Here is a 13,073-nt window from a genome sequence, read left to right as displayed (position 1 = left end):
GACAACCTGGAATTCTCTGATTAAAGTTAATTCTGGTCCAGGCATGGTGGCTCATGCCTGTAATCCCAGAACTTTGGGAGGCCAAGGCAGGCGGATCACCTAAGGTCAGGAGTTCAAGACCAGTCTGGCCCACATGGCGAAACCCCCATCTCTACTAAAAATACAAAAAAAATTAGCTGGGCCTGGTGGCACATGCCTGTAATCCCAGCTGCTCGGGAGGCTGAGGCAGGAGGATCACTGAGCCTGGGAGACAGAGGTTGCGGTGAGCCGAGATCATGCCACTGCACACCAGCCTGGCAACAGAGCGAGACTCCGTCTCAAAAAAAAAAAAAAAAAAAAAAATTCAGCGTGTAGATTAGTAGCATGTTAGAAGACATACCACTATTTATAATAAAATATATTTAACACTTACCCACATTTTGTTTTTTTTTTTTAAATTTTCATTTTTATTTTTATTGATCATTCTTGGGTGTTTCTCACAGAGGGGGATTTGGCAGGGTCATAGGACAATAGTGGAGGGAAGGTCAGCAGATAAACAAGTGAACAAAGGTCTCCGGTTTTCCTAGGCAGAGGACCCTGAGGCCTTCCGCAGTGTTTGTGTCCCTGGGTACTTGAGATTAGGGAGTGGTGATGACTCTTAACGAGCATGCTGCCTTCAAGCATCTGTTTAACAAAGCACATCTTGCACCGCCCTTAATCCATTTAACCCTGAGTGGACACAGCACATGTTTCAGAGAGCACAGGGTTGGGGGGTAAGGTCACAGATCAACAGGATCCCAAGGCAGAAGAATTTTTCTTAATACAGAACAAAATGAAAAGTCTCCCATGTCTACTTCTTTCCACACAGACACGGCAACCATCCGATTTCTCAATCTTTTCCCCACCTTTCCCCGCTTTCTATTCCACAAAACCACCATTGTCATCATTGCCCGTTCTCAATGAGCTGTTGGGCACACCTCCCAGACGGGGTGGTGGCCGGGCAGAGGGGCTCCTCACTTCCCAGTAGGGGCGGCCGGGCAGAGGCACCCCTCACCTCCCGGACAGGGCGGCTGGCCGGGCGGGGGGCTGACCACCCCACCTCCCTCCCGGACGGGGTGGCTGGCCGGGCAGAGGGGCTCCTCACTTCCCAGTAGGGGCGGCCGGGCAGAGGCGTCCCTCACCTCCCGGATGAGGCGGCTGGCCGGGCGGGGGGCTGACCCCCCCACCTCCCTCCCGGACGGGGCGACTGGCCGGGCGGGGGGCTGACCCCCCACCTCCCTCCCGGACGGGGCGGCTGGCCGGGCGGGGGGCTGACCCCCCACCTCCCTCCCGGACGGGGTGGCTGGCCGGGCGGGGGCCTGACCCCCCCACCTCCCTCTCGGACGGGGCGGCTGGCCGGGCAGAGGGGCTCCTCACTTCCCAGTAGGGGCGGCCAGGGCAGAGGCGCCCCTCACCTCCCGGACGAGGCGGCTGGCCAGGCGGGGGACTGACCCCCCCACCTCCCTCCCGGACGGGGCGGCTGGCCGGGCAGAGGGGCTCCTCACTTCCCAGTAGGGGCGGCCGGGCAGAGGCGCCCCTCATCTCCCGGACGAGGCGGCTGGCCGGGCGGGGGGCTGACCACCCCCACCTCCCTCCCGGACGGGGCGACTGGCCGGGCGGGGGGCTGACCACCCCCACCTCCCTCCCGGACGGGGCGGCTGGCCGGGCAGAGGGGCTCCTCACTTCCCAGTAGGGGCGGCCAGGCAGAGGCACCCCTCACCTCCCGGATGAGGCGGCTGGCCAGGCGGGGAGCTGACCCCCCACCTCCCTCCCGGACGGGGCGGCTGGCTTGGCGGGGGGCTGACCCCCCACCTCCCTCCCGGACGGGGCGGCTGGCTTGGCGGGGGGCTGACCCCCCCACCTCCCTCCCGGACGGGGCGGCTGGCTTGGCGGGGGGCTGACCCCCCACCTCCCTCCCGGACGGGGCGGCTGGCCGGGCGGGGGCCTGACCCCCCCACCTCCCTCCCGGATGGGGCGGCTGGCCGGGCAGGGGGCTGACCCCCCCACCTCCCTCCCGGACGGGGCGGCTGGCCGGGCGGGGGGCTGACCACCCCACCTCCCTCCCAGACGGGGTGGCTGGCCGGGCAGAGGGGCTCCTCACTTCCCAGTAGGGGCGGCCAGGCAGAGGCGTCCCTCACCTCCCGGACGAGGCGGCTGGCCGGGCGGGGGGCTGACCCCCCCACCTCCCTCCCGGATGGGGCGGCTGGCCTGGCGGGGGGCTGACCCCCCCACCTCCCTCCCGGATGGGGCGGCTGGCCTGGCGGGGGCTGACCCCCACCTCCCTCCCGGACGGGGCGGCTGCCGGGTGGAGACGCTCCTCACTTCCCAGATGGGGTGGCTGCCGGGCGGAGGGGCTCCTCACTTCTCAGACGGGGCAGCTGCTGGGCGGAGGGTCTCCTCCCTTCTCAGATGGGGCGGCTGGGCAGAGACGCTCCTCACCTCCCAGACGGGGTTGCGGCCGGGCAGAGGCGCTCCTCACATCCCAGACGGGGCGGCGGGGCAAAGGCGCTCCCCACATCTCAGACGATGGGCGGCCGGGCAGAGACGCTCCTCACTTCCTAGATGGGATGGCGGCCGGGAAGAGGTGCTCCTCACTTCCTAGATGGGATGGCGGCTGGGCAGAGACGCTCCTCACTTTACAGACTGGGCAGCCAGGCAGAGGGGCTCCTCACATCCCAGACGATGGGCGGCCAGGCAGAGATGCTCCTCACTTCCTAGATGGGGTGGCGGCCGGGCAGAGGCTGCACTCTGGGCACTTTGGGAGGCCAAGGCAGGCGGCTGGGAGGTGGAGGTTGTAGCGAGCCGAGATCACGCCACTGCGCTCCAGCCTGGGCACCATTGAGCACTGAGTGAACCAGACACCGTCTGCAATCCCGGCACCTCCGGAGGCCGAGGCTGGCGGATCACTCACGGTTAGGAGCTGGAGACCAGCCCGGCCAACACAGTGAAACCCCGTCTCCACCAAAAAAATACGAAAACCAGTCAGGCGTGGCGGCGCGCGCCTGCAATCACAGGCACTCGGCAGGCTGAGGCAGGAGAATCAGGCAGGGAGGTTGCAGTGAGCCGAGATGGCAGCAGTGCAGTCCAGCTTCGGCTCGGCATCAGAGGGAGACCGTGGAAAGAGAGGGAGAGGGAGACCGTGGGGAGGGGGAGAGGGAGACCGTGGGGAGGGGGAGAGGGAGACCGTGGGGAGGGGGAGAGGGAGACCGTGGGGAGGGGGAGAGGGAGACCGTGGGGAGAGGGAGAGGGAGAGGGAGAGGGAGACGGAGACCGTGGGGAGAGGGAGACCGTCGAGCCTCTGTATTCTTCCTGAATTACTTACCCACATTTTGATAATACCCACAGGGCATCTGTGGTGTCATGGACAAGGAGGGGGTCATGGGAATGTTTTGAGCTGGGAAGATAGGATAGTTGTCTTTATTGCATTTTCAAAAGAAGAAAGTTTCATTCTTTCCTTTTTTTTTTTTTTTTTTTTTTTTGAGACGTAGTTTCACTCTGTTGCCCAGGCTGGAATGCAGTGGTGCGATCTCGGCTCACTGCATCCTGCAGGTTCAAGCAATTCTCCTGCCTCAGCCTCCCGAGTAGCTGGTATTACAGGCCCCCACCACCATGCCTGGCTAATTTTTGTATTGTTAGTTGAGACAGGGTTTTGCCATGTTGGCCAGGCTGGTCTTGAACTCCTAACCTCAGGTGATCCACCCGCCTTGGACTCCCAAAGTGCTGGGATTACAGGCGTGAGCCTCCGAGCCCAGCCCATTATTTCTTAATCTAATAAATGAGTATCACCTGCCCATCACCTTCTTCTTATTAAGGTGTTAAGAAAATGGCAGCTAGTGTCTAATTAGTCCTAACAGCATTCTGGGTGCTTTATGTGTATACTCTTTATTTTCATTTTCTAACAATTCTCTGGGGTAAATTCTAGAATGATTTGCATTTCCCAGATGAAGAAGGTGAGGCAGCAAGAGGCCCTCAGGCTCTCAGTCATTAAGTCGTACAGCCAAGTTTAAAACTCCGGCAGTCCGGCCACAGACACAGCATTCGACCAGCCAATGCCCTGCCTCACAGATAACTTTCTAAGATGGATTAGCATGCTCCCTACCACCTTGTTGCCTAAAACAAAATCTATAATGTATTTAAATATTCAGTGTGCCACACTTGCATTGGAAAACATTACAAACTTTATACCCCCTGTAACAACATTTGACCTTATAGGACATTTACATTACCTTCAAATGAGTTTAAATTTTTTTTTTAATATTATTTTTTCTTTTAATTTTTCAATTTTATTTCTTCTATTATTTTTCTTTTTCTGTATCTCAGTGGATGCAAAGAGTTTTTTTAATATTAAGAAAGATCAGCTGAGTGCAGTGGCTCATGCCTGTAATCCCAACACTTTGGGAGGCTGAGGCACGCAGATCACTAGAGGTCAGGAGTTCGAAACCAGCCTGGCCAATGTGGCAAAACCTGTCTCTCCTAAATGTACAAAAATTAGCTGGGCCTGGTGGAGGGTGCCTGTAGTCACAGGTACTCGGGGGGCTGAGGCAGGAGTAATTGTTTGAACCTAGGAGGCAGAAGTTGCAGTGAGCTGACATGGCGCCACTGCACTCTAGCCTGGGCAACAGAGCGAGACTCCATCTCAAAAAAAAAAAAAAAAAAGAAAACAAATATTCATTAACTCAATAATGAATAACTTACTGTTCACCTCTCAGATACAAGGCACAAAATTGAGTATGTACAGTCTGTGGGAAAAACAAAAAAACCAAAAAAAACCTCTCTGATAGGAGAGACAGGATATCTATAAGTCATCATAAAATGAATCAGAAAATAAGTGTCAGCAGAGAAATGTAAATTCAGAGCTAAGGGAGTTCAGGGAGGCAAAGCTGCCAAATCTAGTGACCTAAAACCCTCCAGAGTGTCCCACCTTTTTGAGTGTCCATTGTAATCGCTACTGTGTATAAACCAGGATGCAATCTCTGAAGATATCATAGCAAGGAGCAAGATGCTAGAGAAGCTATTAATAATTTAGCTTTCTTGGTCATGAGGTAAGATGAATTGAACTTTTTAAGTAATTTCTCCCACTTGAAATCCTCTTACTACTGCTTTCTGACAAACAGGCTTTTTTTTTTTTTTTTTTTTGAGACGGAGTCTTGCTGTCACCGAGGCTGGAGTGCAGTGGCGTGACCTCAGCTCACTGCAACCTCCACCTCTGGGTTCAAGTGATTCTCCTGGCTCAGCCTCCCAAGTAGCTGAGACTACAGGCCCCCACCACCATGCTCGCCTAATTTTTGTATTTTTAGTAGAGACGGGTTTCACCATGTTGGCCAGGCTGGTCTTGAACTCCTGGCCTCAAGCGATCTGCCTGCCTTGGCTTCCGAAAGTGCTGGGATTAACAGGCATGAGCCACCCTCGCCCAGCCTGATGTCTCACACAACTGTGTGTACATTCGAAAATAAGCTCCCTTACATTGTTCTCAACAGATGTTCTCTATTGTCTTCATCACATTAGATCTGCCTTTACCTTCTTCCATTAATTTAGTAATTCAACAAACATTTGTGCAGAAGAAGTCTGGGTTGCTGCCTTTATTTGTCTATACAGGCGTCTCTAACCCCCGGCTGGTACTGGTACCCATCAGTGGCCTGTTAGGAACTGGGTCGCACAGCAGGAGGTGAGCAGAGGGTGAGCTAGCTATTACCGCCTGAGCTCCACCTCCTGTCAGATCAGCAGCAGAATTAGATTCTCAAAAGAGCAAAAATTCTATTGTGAAACTGCACATGTGAGGGATCTACGTTGCACACTCCTTATGAGATTCTAATGCCTGGTGATCTGAGTTGGAATAGTTTCATTCTGAAACCATCATACCCTTCCCCTGCCCCATCCGTGGAAAAAAAAAATGCCTTCCGCAAAATCAAAAGGTGTCCAAATCTTGGGGATGGCTGCTATAATTTGGCAATTGGTTAAATGGTGGTGCCACTCACCGAAATGGAAACCATAGGATAAGGGACTATTGGGAAGAGGGGGATAGATAACTTTAGTTGGAACATGATGAGTTTGAGGTGCCTGTTTGACATTCTAGTGAAGGAATAAAATAAGCAGTTCGATAAGTGGGTCTGGAGGTCATGAGAGAGATGTCGGCTTTTAAATATAAAAGATTTGAGAGCCATCAAGCACCATTGGTAGCAGTTAAAGTTATGGAAAAGTGATTCTTAACCTGAGGGGTAAGAACCCTTAGGAGGTCTACCAGTTGCTTCAGGATGTCCATGTAACCCTAAAATTAGATGGAACATGCCCTCCCCCCAGAAGATTCCTGAATTTTATCACATTCTCCAGGAGGTTCATGTCTCCAGAAAAAAGGCTCAGAATAAGTGTGAAAAGACACATTTCAGGGAGAAACACTGGGGATCTCTAACATTTAAGAAGTGGAAGAAGAGTGATAAACAAGACCACAAAGTTTGGAAGCAAAACAGGGAAAAGAGTCGCAGAAGTCAAAGGAGGAGATATTTTCGAGGAGAAAGTGGCCAATAGTGTCCTATGCTACAGTGAGGTCAAACAAGATGAGGACAGAGTTCTCTATCTTACTTGCACATTCCTCATGGTAGGTTCTGTATGCAACAGGCACTCAGTTCATGTTTAATGGACTAAAAAAGTATGTCCTTTAAATCATTTGAGAAGAGTGAAGTTAAAAGGTGAAATCAATAAAATGATATGCTCATGGCAGGTTTAATTAGGTTTGCCTTTACATTAATAAATGAAATACACATGAAATTAGACAGTTTCACTTTATTAGGTCATTTTATGAAGTTGTGTAAATTGGTGAACTGAACCTCTCAAATACTTACATCCAACTTTATTCACAGGTAATATAAGCAGCCACTTCCATGGAGTAATTGAAAAGATATCTATTTCCTTATACTTTACTATCCCTCCTACTGCTATATTACAGTGCCTAAAAGACCAATCATTCTAGAAGAAGCGCTTGTCCCCTGGATTATGTTACCTCGGAGGTGGGCCACATTGGCTGGCTAATGTTTGCATAAATATTATTAACCCACTGTGATCTTGGATTGTTAGCTCAAGAATAATATAATGCCTTTTTATTTGTGATGCTTTTAAGTTTAAAAAGAAGATTTTATAAATACTTTATTATATTATTTAATACTCACAATGCCCCCCAAAGAAACAAGTAGTCAAAGGAGCCTTTTAAGGGAGAAAAAAAAGCACCTAAGTCTTTTAAGGAGATGGTCTCTGATTAGATAGATGATAGATAGATAGATAGATAGATAGATAGATAGATGATAGATAGCTGGAGAGATAGTTAATAAACAGAGGTTTTGAGGATAATAGTACAAATGATAATGATGATGATGCTCTTAGTTATGATACAAGCCAAGGTATGGGAAGAAAAAGACCCCCACAAACAATGGTTTATACAAGATAGAAGATATTTTTCTCCCAGACAGTATTCAGAAGCATGTGCATGATTCAGACGTGAAAGGCAATTTTCCTTCACAATAATCTAGGAACGCAGGTTGCTGTTCTATCCCCAATAAACATCTCCATGGTAGACATTGGTTCACCAGTATCACATAAACCTTCCAGCCTGCCTGAAAGTGGAAAGAGAAAGAGGAGGGCAAGCAAGTTCCTTTAAGGAGGATGTGACCTGGAAATTGAACACCTCTTTGCTCCTATCTTATTGGAAAGTACTGAATCAATTGGTCACATCTAGCGCAAGGAAGGTTGAGAGTTTTATTCTCTAAGTGGGTAGCTATTTGCCCAGCTTAAACTCAGGGATTCTATAACTAGAAAGGAGAAGCAGATAACAAATATTGGGAGACACTTGGCAGTCTGTGCCAAACCCTTGCTTTGGTGTATTATAGCCATCATTACAGTAATGGTGCAAATATGAAATTTTGATATGTGTATAGATTTCTAAAAAGTGTGAACTGTGGAAAATCAGTCTCATTTTAATTTTGCTTATTATATATATAGTCTGTCTATTGAATCTCTTAATACTAAAGTATTAATAGTAAAGAAATAGTGGGATCTCTTTGGAGCAGTATTTAAAAACCTCATTATTTTGACTGAGCCTTGGGGAAATTTTACAGTTGCAAAGGCAGCCCAGTTTATCTTTATGACTTTCCTTATCCTTTCTCCTCTGTAGAAGATGTGTAGGGATAATATGTTACTGGAAATGGTGCAAGGCAGCTTCCCTGGAGAGTACTTAAATTCTGTGGTGATGAGAGACACAGCTAGTAAACAATGAAAGCTATAATATCAGTAATTGCAGTAGCTCCTGGAATAAAAGAAGAATTAAATATAACAGGATTAGCATAAAAGTACTAGAGGGCTGTTTTTCACAGTTCCACTTTTGGAGAGGTGGAACCTGTTAGAAGTTGATAAGAAAATTTGGTGGTTTGCAAAATTATGTAATTTACTTAATATTGGGTTTTGGTGAGAAAGCAGGGAAATTATGAGAGATGTTGCCCAAGGAAGTAAGAATGTAATAACAGTTAAACAGAAGTGTTTTTCCATCACTTCCATTCCTCCAGGATGCTAGGGAACCTGGATTTAACAAACTGTTTTTTGTGCGTTTATGAAGGTTTTTTTTCTTTCTTTTTCTTTTTTTCCTTGTTTTTGTTTTTTGTTTTGTTTTGTTTTTTTGAAACAGAGTCTTGCTCTGTTGCCCAGGCTGGAATGCAGTGGCACGATCTCAGCTCACTGCAACCTCCACCTCCCAGGTTCAAGCAATTCCTGTGTCTCAGCCACCTAAGTAGCTGGGATTAGAGGCATGCACCACCAAGCCTGGCTAATTTGTGTATTTTTAGTAGAGATGGAGTTTCACCATGTTGGGCAGGCTGGTTTTGAACTCCTGGGCTCAAGTGATCCTCCCGCCTCAGCCTCCCAAAGTACTGGGATTACAGGCATGAGCCACTGCACCCAGCCTGTTATTAGTGATTTTATTAATGGTATTGATATAGGAGTTAAAAAGAAATTATTTAGGCAGATAGTGAGGGTAAGGAAGTCCTCAGTAAGGTTTCTTTTTAATGAAAAGCAGCCCCCAAATCATTTTCTTTTCTAACAAAGAGCAGCCTGTAAAATGGAGCTGTAGACATAGATAGACAAGCAAGCTGGACGCTTGCACAGGTGAATGCTGGCAGCTGTGCCAATAGGAAAAGGCTATCTGGGACTAGGCATGTTCAAAATGGCAGCTCCATCTTCCCTTCTCTGTGCCAGCCACGTGTACAATAAGGAGCAAACGAGACGGCCTGGCCAAGTGAAAAGTTCATTTGCATAATAAGATTAGGGTGGGGCAACCAGCCTTCCCTGCGGCCCTGTGTAAACGTCACACCTGGTGGAACCGATCTGTGGGCCCTACATAAATCAGACACCGCCTCCTCAAGCCTGCCTATAAAATCTGCTGCAGTCTACAGCAGGACAGCTTTTCCCTTTCAGATGCCCCTCTCTCTCACAAGAGTGTAAATTTACAAAAGTGTAAATAGACTTTTGGATTTTCTTCAAGGTACTGGATTTTAAAGACTTGTTATGAAAAAATAATGTAAAATAATGATTTTTAACATTGATTACATGTTTAAATGATACTATGTTAGATGTATTGAGTTAAATAAAATATATGATAAACACTAATTTTACCTGTTTCTTTTCACTTTTTTTAATGTGGCTACTGGAAAATTTTATATTACATTGTGACTCATTTCTCTTGGACAGTGCTGACTTAAAAAAGTTAAATAAGAGAATGAACAGGTGATCTCTTTTCCCAGCTTTTGACCTATTCTAAGAACAAAGGTTATAGAGGTTTTTTTGTTTGTTTGTTTTTGTTTGTTGTTTTTGTGTATTGTGGGTTTTGCTTTGTTTTTGAGACAGGGTTGCACTCTGTCACCCAGGCTGTAGTGCAGTGGCAAGATCATAGCCCACTGCAACCTTAGCCTCATGGACTCAAGCGATCCTCCCACTTCAGCCTCCCGAGTAGCTGAGACTACAGGAGCATGCCACCATGCCTGGCTAATTTGTTTTTTCTTTTTTTTTTTTTTTTTTTTTGTAGAGATGAGGTCTTGCTTTGTTGCCTAGGCTGGTCTTGAACTCCTGGTCTAAAGCTATCTTCCCACTTCTGCCTTCCAAAGTGCTGGGATTACAGATGTGAGTTTTAAACCAACAGCCTCTCTACCTGAAGTTCCCACACACACCAAGTCAATGCAGGATCACTGGTAGTGTATCCCAGGGTCGTCAGCCTTGCGCTGAACAATTTCTAATGATGGATGTCCTGCTGCTTTGCATGATGATCCTTTCAATTTCTGGACAATTCCAACTATCAGAAAGCCCTTCCTCTCATCCTGGGAAAAAATTTGGCTCTTTGTTATTTCAACTTCTAAGATTTTTTCCTCTAGCGTAATTAAAATATCTCATCCTTGCCATATGTCTTTCTGTTTAAATCCATTTAAAAAGTACAAGGTAATATGTAAGGATCTATCAACAACTATCAGCCTCTTCCATCTTTACCAGCTCAAATCTACTCCTCCCCAGGGCGAATAGAATAATGCCTCTTCTCTCTTATTTGACACATCCTCATTTGTCATTAGGTTTTTTTTTTAATTGGAATATTCATTTTCCAAAATTCTGCAGATACAAGTTTGTGGAAGAAAGCAAGAGTCATGATAAGATGAAAATATTCAGTAAGAAACTGACCTCTAAAAAGTTAGTCTGCCCTCAAACATTACTTTCAATTCAACACCAGTGTCTAGGACATAACAGATTCTCTCAAAGAGAGTGATTTAAATATCAAAGGATTGAGAAGCACCATGGGAAAATTGATGAAGCCCTTTAAAAAATGATTTTTATGATAGCATAACAAAATTCAAATGACGTGAATTATCTCATCATACTTCCAAAAATTTTGTCAGGAAAGGTTTTGGCAAACAAAACAGCAGCACATTTGTGTGATAGGCTGAAAAACATGGACTTCATCAAAAGTTGGAGTCTTGGCCAGGCACGGTGGCTCATGCCTGTAATCCCAACAATTTGTGAGGCCGAGGCAGGCGGATCACTCGAAGTCAGGAGTCTGAGACCAGCCTGGGCAACACGGTAAAAACCCGTCTCTACCAAAAATACAAAAATTAGCTGAGCATGGTGGTGCACGCCTGTAATCCCAGCTACTCAGGAGGCTGAGGCAAGAGAATCTCTTGAACCCAGGAGGTGGAGGTTGCAATGAGCTGAGATCTCACCACTGCACTCCAGCCGGGGCAACAGAGAGATACTATGTCTCAAAAAAAACCAAAAAAAATCTGGAGTCTCTTGGTCACCCTGTGAATCTGGCCTGGTCTTGTGATTCGCTTTGGCTGATAGAATGTGATGAAAATGACAATGTGTAAGTCCAGAGCTCTGGCCTCAAGATCCCTTGCACTTTTCCCTTTTGGGCTCTCGGAATGTTCCTGCTATGGTCAAGGAAGCCTAAGCTATTCTACTGGATGGTGGGCAACTACATGGAAAGAATGGTCCAGCTGAAAAATAGCACCAACATCCTAGACCTGTGAGTGAGGCCACCTGAGACCCTCCAACCTGTTAAGCTGCCAGCTGGTTGCAGTCACGTGCTTGACCCACAATTGTGAGAAATGAAAAAGTTGTTATTTTGCACTGTTACATTTTGGGGTGGTTGGGTATGTAGCAGTAGATAACTTTGAGAACTTGATTCAGCTCTTTGTTCATTCTAAGATTAGTGCACAAGTGAAATGAAAGCCAACATTTTCATAATCAACTTCCTTCTACTCTGTTATCTCTATGACCTCTGTCCTGTGTCACCCTCTTAGACACTCTAACCACGTGGCCTCCTTTCTGTGCCTTGAACATGCCAAGGTCAGTCCTGCCTTCGGGACTTTATTCTAGCTTTTCCCTCTGCCTAGCATGTTCTTACCTAAGATATTCACTTGCTAATTCCCTCACCTCCTACAAAGTTATTACCTCTGCAGGAGACTTGACCCCACTAGGACATTATTAACCTATGCGTTTATCTCTCAAACTTTAGTTTTATGCTTGATATTGTAAACAAAAAATAAAATTCTAAGGCATCCCAACCATCTGAATGGACAGCCAGGACTCTTAAAATTTAACCTGAGAGTCTGTTTCAGGCCATGATGGAAAGTGGGGTTCAAACATGCCTCATTATACCTCTCCAGCATTAACTCAACACAGACTTTAAGTCTGATAGGAAACATTTTGAAACCTATTCTCTCTGAAGCCTGCTAGCTAAAAGCTTCATCTGCATGATAAAACTTTGGTCTCCACAACCTCTTATCTTAACCCAGATATTCCTTCCTGTTTGATCTCAGGTCTTATAGACAAACTCAACCAATTGTCAACCAGAAAATGTTTAAATTTTCCTATAGTCTGGAAGCCCTCCCACCCCCTACTTTGAGTTGTCCCGCCTTTGTGGACCAAACCAATGTATTTCTTAAATGTATTTGATTGATGTCTCATGCCTCCCTAAAATGTATAAAACCAAGCTGCACCCCACCCAGCCACCTTGGGCACATGTTCTCAAGACCTCCTGAGGGCTGTGTCATGGGCCATGGTCACTCATATTTGGCTCAGAATAAATCTCTTCAAATATTTTACAGAGTTTGACTCTTTTTGTTGACAATATTAATCTTTCCAAGTTTTGCCCCCTGATTACTTTTCTTTAGTTAATTCAATACATATTTGTTAGAAAATGTTAGATGAATGAATCAAGTGATCAATGGAATCATTGGAATTGATGAGCAAGGAATAGATAGGAATGTAAATTTCTTGGAAACTAAGATACTGCATTTTCTTGGATGCTACTACATTTTATCAATCCTGCATCCTTTATTTTTAAGAAGAAAAATTCCAACCCATTATTCTTCCATCCACTCCCTCTTACCACTCTTAATCCTTATAAGGCTGGGCGTGGTGGCTCATGCCTGTAATCCCAGCACTTTGGGAGGCCAAGGCGGGTGGATCACGAGGTCAGGAGATTGAGACCATCCTGGCTAATACGGTGAAAACCCCGTCTCTACTAAAAAAATACA

Source organism: Pan troglodytes, chromosome 1, assembly GCF_028858775.2.
Source record: "Pan troglodytes isolate AG18354 chromosome 1, NHGRI_mPanTro3-v2.0_pri, whole genome shotgun sequence".
NCBI lineage: Eukaryota > Metazoa > Chordata > Mammalia > Primates > Hominidae > Pan > Pan troglodytes.
The sequence above is the reverse complement of the archived record's forward strand: the minus strand, read 5'-3'. Positions refer to the sequence as shown.